We start from the raw sequence: 8,343 nt of genomic DNA, 5'->3' as shown, positions 1-8,343 counted from the left end.
ACCCTTACTCGCGTAAGGTTTATTACTTGGATGACCCAGTGCACTTGCTGGTTAGTTGTGCGAAGTTGTGATAAATATTTGAGATTACAATTGTGCGTACCATGTTGATGGCGCCATTGATGATCACAATTTCGTGCACCAGTGACTTTACTACACCTACTCCCGACTTCTATGGGAGAAGCATCTCTATCCCTGCCATTGGAGCAAACAACTTTGAGTTTAAGCCTCAATTAGTTTCTCTAATGCAACAAAATTGCAAGTTCTATGGACTTCCATTGGAAGATCCTCATCAGTTTTTAGCTGAATTCTTGCAAATCTGTGACACTGTCAAGACCAATGGGGTTAACCCTGAGGTCTACAGACTTATGCTATTCCCTTTTGCTGGAAGAGACAGAGCTAGGATATGGTTGGACTCACAACCTAAAGAAAGCCTGTACTCTTGGGAAAAGCTAGTCAATGCCTTCTTGGCAAAGTTCTTTCTACCTCAAAAATTGAGTAAGCTTAGAGTGGAAGTCCAAACCTTCAGACAGAAGGAAGGTGAATCCCTCTATGAAGCTTGGGAAAGATACAAACAATTGATCAAAAAGTGTCCTTCTGACATGCTTTCTGAATGGAGCATCATAGGTATCTTTTATGATGGTCTGTCTGAACTGTCCAAGATGTCATTAGACAGGTCTGCTGGAGGATCTCTTCATCTGAAGAAGATGCCTACAGAAGCTCAAGAACTCATTGAAATGGTTGCAAATAACCAATTCATGTACACTTCTGAAAGGAATCCTGTGAACAATGGGATGAATAAGAAGAAAGGAGTTCTTGAGATTGATACTCCGAATGCCATATTAGCTCAGAACAAAATATTGACTCAGCAAGTCAATATGATTTCTCAAAGTCTGTCTGGAATGCAAGCCGCACCAGGCAGTACTAAGGACGCTTCATCTGAAGAAGAAGCTTATGATCCTAAGAACCCTTCAATGGAAGAGGTGAATTACATGGGAGAACCCTACGGAAACACCTATAATCCTTCATGGAGAAATCATCCAAATCTCTCATGGAAGGATCAACAGAGACCTCAATAAGGTTTCAACAACAACAATGGTGGAAGAAACAGGTTTAGCAATGGCAAGCCTTTTCCATCATCTTCTCAGCAACAGACAGAGAATTCTAAGCAAATCCACTCTGACTTAGCAACCATGGTCTCTGATCTAATCAAAACCACTCAAAGTTTTATGACTGAAACAAGGTCGTCCATTAGAAACTTGGCGGCACAAGTGGGTCAGCTGAGTAAGAAAGTTACTGAACTCCCTCCTAGTACTCTTCCAAGCAATACAGAAGAGAATCCAAAAGGAGAGTGTAAGGCCATAAACATGGCCGAATTTGGAGAGGAGGAAGAGGCAGTGAGCGCCACTGAGGAAGACCTCAATGGACGTCCACTGGCCTCCAATGAGTTCCCTAATGAGGAACCATGGAAATTTGAGGCTCACACTAAGACCATAGAGATTCCATTGGATTTACTTCTGCCATTCATGAGCTCTGATGAGTATTCTTCCTCTGAAGAGGATGAAGAAGTCACTGAAGAGTAAGTTGCTAAATACCTTGGAGCAATCATGAAGCTAAATGACAAGTTCTTTGGTAATGAGACTTGGAAGGACAAACCCCCTTTGCTCACCAAAGAACTGGATGACTTGACTAGGCAGAGATTACCTCAAAAGAGACAGGACCCTGGGAAACTCTCAATACCTTGTACATTAGGCACCATGACCTTCAAGAAGGCTCTGTGTAACCTAGGGTCAAGCATAAACCTCATGCCTCTCTCTGTAATGGAGAAGCTAGGGATCTTTGAGGTACAAGCTGCAAGAATCTCACTAGAGATAGCAGACAATTCAAGAAAATAAGCTTATGGACTTGTAGAGGATGTTCTGGTAAAGATTGAAGACCATTACATCCCTGCTGATTTCATAGTCCTAGAGATTGGGAAGCGCATGGATTGAATCCATCATCCTTGGCAGACCCTTCCTAGCCATAGCAAAGGCTGTGATTGATGTTGACAGAGGAGAATTGATCATTCAAGTGAATGAAGAATCCTTTGTGTTTAAGGCTCAAGGATATCCCTCTGTAACCATGGAGAGGAAGCATGAAGAGCTTCTCTCAAAACAGAGTAAAACAGAGCCCCCACAGTCAAACTCTAAGTTTGGTGTTGGGAGGCCACAACCAAATTCTAGGTTTGGTGTTGAACCCCCACATTCAAACTCTAAGTTTGGTGTTGGAGGGTTCCAACATTGCTCTGAATATCTGTAAGGCTCCATGAGAGCCCACTGTCAAGCTACTGACATTAAAGAAGCGTTTGTTGGGAGGCAACCCAATGTTATATTTATCTATTTTCCATTGTTATTTTATGTTTTCTACAGGTTAATGATAATGGAAAGTCACAAAATCAATTGAAAAAGTAAAAACAGAATGAAAACAGAAAGAAAAACAGCACACCCTGGAGGAAAATTTGCTGGCATTTAAACGCCAGTGAAGATAGCAAAATGGGTGTTTAACGCCCAGTCTGGCACCATTATGGGCATTTAACGCGAGAAAGGGGCACCAGACTAGCGTTTAACGCCATGAATGGGCAAGAAGCTGGCGTTAAACGCCAGAAAAGGGCAACAGCCCGGCGTTTAATGCCAGGATTGGTAGAAGGAGCTTTTTTGCACGCCACTTGGTGCAGGGATGAGTTATTCTTGACACCTCAGGATCTGTGGACCCCACAGAATCCCCACCTACCCCACCACTCTCTCTCTTCTTCACCCATTCACCAATCACCTCAATACCTCTTCCCCAAAAACCCCTCACCTATCAAATACCACCATTCTCTTCACCACTCACATCCATCCTTCATAAAACCCCACCTACCCCACTATCCAAATTCAAACCACTTTCCCTCCCAAACCCACCCATAATAGCCAAACCCTACCCCTCTCTCCACCCCTATATAAACCCATCTTCAATCCTTCATTTTCACACAACCTAAACACTACTTCTCCCCCTTGGCCGAAACACAAAGCCCCCCTCCATCTCCTCTATTTCTTCTTCTTCTACTCTCTTTTTTCTTCTTTTGCTCGAGGATGAGCAAACCTTCTAAGTTTGGTGTGGTAAAAGCATTGCTTTTTGTTTTTCCATAACCATTTATGGCATCTAAGGCCGGAGAAACCTCTAGAAAGAGGAAAGGGAAGGCAAAAGCTTCCACCTCTGAGTCATGGGAGATGGAGAGATTCATCTCAAGGGTGCATCAAGATCACTTCTATGAAGTTATGGCCATGAAGAAGGTGATCCCCGAGGTCCCTTTCAAACTCAAAAAGAGTGAATATCCGGAGATCCGACATGAGATCCGAAGAAGAGGTTGGGAAGTTCTTACCAACCCCATTCAACAAGTTGGAATCTTAATGGTTCAAGAGTTCTATGCCAATGCATGGATCACCAAGAACCATGATCAAAGTGTGAACCCGGACCCAAAGAATTGGCTTACAATGGTTCGGGGGAAATGCTTAGATTTTAGTCTGAAAAGTGTAAGGTTGGCATTCAACTTGCCCATGATGCAAGGAGATGAACACCCCTACACTAGAAGGGTCAACTTTGATCAAAGGTTGGACCAAGTCCTCATAGACATTTGTGAAGAGGGCGTTCAATGGAAAAAAATAAAGTTGTGATCCAAGGCAAAAAGAGTGTGCTTAAGAACCCTGGACACCTCTAATTGGGGACTCTAGCAAAGCCGAGTCACAATCTGAAAAGGTTCACCCAGTTATGTGTCTGTGGTATGTATGTATCCGGTGGTAATACTGGAAGACAGAGTGCTTTGGGCCACGGCCAAGACTCAAAAAGTAGCTGTGTTCAAGAATCATCATACTTAACTAGGAGAATCAATAATACTATCTAGATTCTGAGTTCCTATAGAAGCCAATCATTCTGAATTTCAAGGGATAAAGTGAGATGCCAAAACTGTTCAGAGGAAAAAAGCTAAAAGCCCCGCTCATCTAATTAATACTGATCTTCGTAGATGTTTTTGGAATTCATTGCATATTCTCTTCTTTTTATCTTATTTGATTTTCAGTTGCTTGGGGACAAGCAACAATTTAAGTTTAGGGTTGTGATGAGCAGATAATTTATACGCTTTTTGGCATTGTTTTTAGTATTTTTTAAGTATGTTTTAGTTAGTTTTTGTTATATTTTTATTAGTTTTTATTTAAAATTAACTTTTCTAGACTTTACTATGAGTTTGTGTGTTTTTCTGTGATTTCAGGTATTTTCTGGCTGAAATTGAGGGACCTGAGTAAAAATCTGATTCAGAGGCTAAAAAGGACTGCAGATGCTGTTGGATTCTGACCTCCCTGCACTCGAAGTGGATTTTCTGGAGCTACGAAAGCTCAATCGGTGCGCTCTCAATTGCGTTGGAAAATAGACATTTTGGGCTTTCCAGAAATGTATAATAGTTCATACTTTGCCTGAGATTTGATGGCCCAAATAGGCGTTCCAAGTTAGCTCAAGAATTCTGGCGTTAAACGCCGGAACTGGCACAAGAATGGGAGTTAAACACCCAAACTAGCACAAAAGCTAGCGTTTAACTCCAAGAAGAATCTCTATACATGAAAGCTTCAATGCTCAGCCCAAGCACACACCAAGTGGGCCCGGAAGGGGATTTTTATGTCATTTACTCATCTTTGTAAACCTAAAGCTACTAGTTCTCTACAATAGGACCTTTTGCTATTGTATTAGACATCTTATGATCATGTTTTTATGATTGAACCCTCTTTGGGAGGCTGGCCATTCGGCCATGCCTAGACCTTGTTCTTATGTATTTTCAACGGTGGAGTTTCTACACACCATAGATTAAGGTGTGGAGCTCTGCTGTACCTCGAGTATTAATGCAATTACTATTGTTCTTCTATTCAATTCAGCTTATTCTTGTTCCAAGATATTCATTCGCACTGAAGAACTTGATGAATATGATGATTATGTGACGCTCATCATCATTCTCACTTATGAACGCGTGCCTGACAACCACTTCCGTTCTACAAGCAAACAAGGCTTGAATGTATATCTCTTGGGTTCCTTAATCAGAATCTTCGTGGTATAAGCTAGAATTGATGGCGGCATTCAAGAGAATCCGGAAAGTCTAAACCTTATCTGTGGTATTCTGAGTAGGATTCAATGATTGAATGACTGTGACGAGCTTCAAACTCGCAATTGTGGGGCGTTAGTGACAGACGCAAAAGAATCACTGGATTCTATTCCGACATGATCGAGAACCGACAGATGAATAGCCGTGCTGTGACAGAGTGTGTTGAACATTTTCACTGAGAGAGCGGGATTGTAGCCATTGACAATAGTGATGCCCAACATACAGCTTGCCATGGAAAGGAGTAAGAAGGATTGGATGAAGACAGTAGGAAAGCAGAGAGACGGAAGGGACAAAGCATCTCCATACGCTTATCTGAAATTCTCAGCGATGAATTACATAAGTATCTCTATCCTTATTTTATGTTTTATGTTATCCTCCATAACCATTTGAATTCGCCTGACTGAGATTTACAAGATGACCATAGCTTGCTTCATACCAACAATCTTCGTGGGATCGACCCTTACTCGGGTAAGGTTTATTACTTGGACGACCCAATGCACTTGCTGGTTAGTTGTGCGAAGTTGTGATAAAGAATTGAGATTGCAATTGAGCGTACCATGTTGATGGCGCCATTGATGATCACAATTTCGTGCACCACCCACGCACAGGTCTGTGCGCATGCACACAACTGAAGCAAAATTTTATTTGTGCGTTCGCACGCCTCTGTGCGCATGCACACCTAGTATTTTCTATAAAGTGTGCGTACGCACGCCCCTGTGCGCACGCACACGCCAGGATAGGGCTTCTGTTGGTGGTGCTAGCACAGGTGAGGCGCTTGCACACTTAATGATGTGTGCGCATGCACACATACGTACGCACACACATCCTGCTTTCTTTCTGGGTTGTGCGCATGCACACATGTGTGCGTACGCACACGCCCTATTTTTCAGCACTTTTATTTTTTTGTTCTACACATGATTTTAAACCCTATACCCCCTATTTTTCCCTGTTAATCTTAGATTCCACTAGTAAGTTTAGTAAATAACAGAAGTTATGAATTTAAGGTAACTTGGGAATGAAGAAAGAGGTAAATATGGTAAGAAATTTGAAAGGGAGGTGGTTAATAAATGAAGTTAATATGCCATGGATTTAATGAATGATTAAATAATGATTATGATTATAAAATGGCTTATGAATGATGATATCTGAGATACGAGTTTCCCTGGGTAAGAACCGTGGCTTGCCACCATGTGTTCCAGGTTGAATTTCGATACTCTGTTGACCCTACGTCGTAAGGGTGACCGAACACGTATAAATTCCCGAGTATGGATAGCCCCCAGTGAGTGATTTGAATGATATATGAATGGAAACTCTATGCATAGACTCATGGGGATGCGCGACGAGGGACAGTCTAAGGTTTTCAGACTTGTCGGGTTGGCTAGATAACCGACAGATGAGCCTCATCAGCCATAGGACAGGCATGCATCATTTGCATTTGTTTGTTTTGGTTGTTGTTGTGCACTATTGGGATTGCCTAACTGAATATCTGTATCCTACTACTTGTATGCATGTTACTTGCACTATCTGTTTCTTACTTGTGTGTGAATTTGTTTGATTGTTTGTCTTTGCTGAATTATGGATGACGGAGGGACGGAGGAATGGTGAATTGGTTAAGTGTTAGGTGTTAGGTTTAATGCAAGTTAGTATAGTATACTTAGATTACCACCCCTATTTATGGCTTTTACTTAGAGATTAAGTTCTATAATTGTATGACGAAGTTCTAGGATTGCCTCTAGCATTTTCTGGACCTTATTTATTATACGCGTAGCACCTTTACCATGCTGAGAACCTCCAAGATGCAGGTCGGGAGGCTCCTCACTAGGCGTCTAGTTCCTGAAGCGGAGTAGTACCTGGGTTCATTTTGGGTTTTGTTTGTATATATGTATATATGTATTTAGCTTGCTCTCCAAGAAACTTGTTTATTTTGTTCCTCATAGAGGTTGAGGGAGAGCTAGGACCTTATTTTATATTTTAAGTATTTTGGGATACCTATATATGTATGTATATATATTCTCCAGCCAGCTTTGGCTTCACAGACTGAGTCAGAAGCTAGTTATGTTGTATTCTTGGCCTTCTCTTACTCTGTCGCGTATTCTTATCCTTATCTTCTAGATTTTTTTAGCACGCAAATAATCCTATTTTTTGAGCATTGCGCTTTTTAGTTTCCGATTTTGTATTACCTGTTTTTCAAGGCTCCTAGCGTACTATTCTTTCTCACTATTATAAGTATATATTTACTGTTTAGAGGTCCGTAACACCACACTACCTCTGTTATACGACTTAAGCGTAAAACTCTGTGTAGTAGGGTATTACATTATGGTATCAGAGCAGTTCGTTCCTATAGAGCCTGAGGACGGACTGATTATGCTTCTGTGCATTTTCTGTGTATGTGTGTATGTGCTATTAGGATATCTAACTGATATATGTGGCATAAACGTTCATGAGCATGCATTTGGGACTCAAAGCACTAGACTTGCAATATTGAGACTGATCAACTTGATATCACTTGTTTGGTGTGTATAGGGACCAGATGTCAACTCGCGGACGCGAACGTGGGCGAGGTAGAGGCAGAATAGGCAATGCTATGCCTGAAGCGTCAGGGAATACTCCTAACTCTGTAGACTTCATGGCTGCTTTAGTCAATAAGGCAGTAGCAATGCAAGCAACAGCTGAGGCCTTGGGAAATCAAATTAATAATGGAAATAATGGCAATAATGGCAGTAATGGCCCTATGTCACTCTCTTCCTTCTTGAAGGTTCACCCTCCGACCTTCAGAGGGACCTCGAATCCTACTGATGCCGATAACTGGATACAAGCTATTAAGCGAGCATTACAGGCTCAGCAGGTTCCTGATGAATAGTTGGTTGAGTTTGGAACCTACCACTAGCTGCATGGTGAAGCTCAGCATTGGTGGCAGGGCATGAGGCATATTTTGCATCCTAATAGAGTTGTAATTTCGTGGGAGTTGTTTCGAGAAGAATTTTATAAGAAATACTTTCCCAACTCAATTAGAAATGCCAAGGAACTCGAACTGCTTCAATTGAAACAAGGCCAAATGACCATTACTGAGTACACAAGTAAGTTTGAGGAATTGTGTCGCTTTTCACGCATCTGTCAGGGAGCTCCTGCGGACTTTGTTGAGTGGAAGTGTATCAAGTTTGAAAGAGGTCTCCAGACTGACATTC

At 41.7% G+C, this 8,343-nt stretch overlaps 1 non-coding gene across 1 annotated transcript; it reads right to left on the bottom strand.

The window, feature by feature from the left end:
• Nucleotides 1–497: 497 nt before the first annotated feature.
• Nucleotides 498–605, bottom strand: LOC112719201 (small nucleolar RNA R71). Its single transcript, XR_003161513.1, has one exon. It is a non-coding gene; the product is annotated as a small nucleolar RNA R71 (small nucleolar RNA).
• Nucleotides 606–8,343: the final 7,738 nt, after the last annotated feature.

The sequence above is a fragment of the Arachis hypogaea genome, chromosome 10, assembly GCF_003086295.3.
Source record: "Arachis hypogaea cultivar Tifrunner chromosome 10, arahy.Tifrunner.gnm2.J5K5, whole genome shotgun sequence".
NCBI classification, from domain to species: Eukaryota; Viridiplantae; Streptophyta; class Magnoliopsida; order Fabales; family Fabaceae; genus Arachis; species Arachis hypogaea.
Note: the sequence above shows the minus strand (reverse complement) of the source record. Positions and strands in the feature narration are given on the sequence as shown.